The following is a 1,707-nucleotide window of genomic DNA, read 5'->3' as shown; positions in this document are numbered from 1 at the left end:
GGGGGTGGGGGGAGGCCTAGAGTCGTCAACTCCCATGCAGTTGAAAATCCACATATAACTTTTGATTTCCCCCAAACTTAACTACAGTCAACTCTTCAGACTCTTCACATCCGCGGATTCAGCCAACTATAAGGTGCTTTCAGTCTGAGGCTGGGAACCTGCGGTTGTGAATGTGAAAATACTGTGTTCGCTGCGCAGTTTGTTGAATCTGTGGATGAGAAACCAGCCAATAGGAAAGGCTGACTAAATGTAGTGAAAAAAGTCCGCGTAAAAATCAAACCTGTGTTGTCCAAGGGTCAACTGTATATAGAGCTAGATAGAAGTGGAGATCTATTGTAGGAATTGTCTCCCCTATTTATGGAGGCCAAGAGCCCCTATTCTGCCATCTGCGAGCTGGAGAACCGGGAAAGCTGGTGGTGTGATTCAGGGCATGTCGGAAGGCCTGAGAATTGTTGGGGCTGCAGTGCGATGTGTAAGTCACAGTCTGAGGCCTAAGAACCTAAGGCCTGAGAACCGGGGGCCAGTGGTGTAAGCCCATGGGTCCAAAGGCTGGAGAACTAGGCTCTGATGTCCCAGTTCATGAAGAAAGAGAGATTTTTCCATCTTTTGCCTTTTTGGTCTATTTGGGCTCTCAACAGATTGGATTATGCCCACTCACATAGGTGAGAGCCTCCCTTCTTAATTCTACTGATTCCAATGCTAATCTCTTCCCCAAACCCTCACAGATATATGCAGAAATAATGTTTTACCAGCTATCTGAGCATCCCTTAGCACAGACAAGCTGACACATAAAATTAGCTGCCATACTAAGGAACACAGTGAAATTGTAAAATAGCCTTTTAACTATCACAAAATCATAGAAACAGGACTTACGTCAAGTTTTCAATTTTTTTTGTTTTTTTTAGGTGGGAGGCGGCTTTGGCTCTCATCTGAGACATATTTTATTGTATGGAATTACTGAACTAGATGAACCAGATGAGCCCCAGGTTGAACCAGAAGTGTCTCCTCACTGTGGCTGAAATTACTGCAGGGTGATTGATGCAAGGTAATCGAGTTGGCCACACCTGAGACAAGGTGCTCCTGGGAGGACCGATGCCATTTTTGGGTAAGTTGTGGGACTCACTATGAGTTCAGTTCTAAAGATTCAATGGGATAGTCTGTTGGACTCTGGATGTTTCTGATAAAGATCGATGCATCCTCAGTGTTTTGAAATGTTACTCGCTGAGGCCCAAGACATTTTCTTGTGGAGAAACCAATGCAGGGGATGCTCGGAGGTGCTATTTGACTTAGAATGGTGCTCAATTTTATTTAATAAAAAAGAATCTTTCTTGGAAGGAACATGGCAGACACGCTTTGATGGATTCAGGGCCAGCTTAATTGTTAATCAAATTCTGTTAATTCCACGTTGTACAAAACCAGGGGATAACTTGGAATTCTGGCTGTCACTTGAGAAATTTTCTTAACTTCTCTGTGTCCTGGTTTCCTCTCTTGGGACATGGAGATGATATCGATAAATACCTATGAGGGTTATCTGAGGTTTAAATAATACAGTATGTGGAAAGCACAATTTACTGCTCCTGGTATATAGCAAGCTCTTATTAACGGCTTTAGGTGATGAAACAGAATTTCCTGAAAACCAGATAGATGGCTCATAAATAATTGGGACTTTGTTCCAGCAATTGGAGACATTTTGGAGATGTAAGGTGC

The 1,707-nt window shown here is 43.2% G+C and overlaps 1 long non-coding RNA gene across 1 annotated transcript in view; it reads left to right on the top strand.

Moving 5' to 3' along the window:
* Positions 1 to 1,098, top strand: part of LOC109394853 (uncharacterized) — an 82,568-nt gene extending 81,470 nt beyond the window's left edge. The window contains exon 4 of the long non-coding RNA XR_002126531.1: positions 906 to 1,098. This is a non-coding gene — a long non-coding RNA (uncharacterized LOC109394853). The remainder of the gene's footprint in view (positions 1 to 905) is intronic.
* Positions 1,099 to 1,707: the final 609 nt, after the last annotated feature.

This window comes from Hipposideros armiger, unplaced genomic scaffold, assembly GCF_001890085.2.
Source record: "Hipposideros armiger isolate ML-2016 unplaced genomic scaffold, ASM189008v1 scaffold_441, whole genome shotgun sequence".
NCBI lineage: Eukaryota > Metazoa > Chordata > Mammalia > Chiroptera > Hipposideridae > Hipposideros > Hipposideros armiger.
This window is presented reverse-complemented; position numbering and strand designations above follow the sequence as displayed.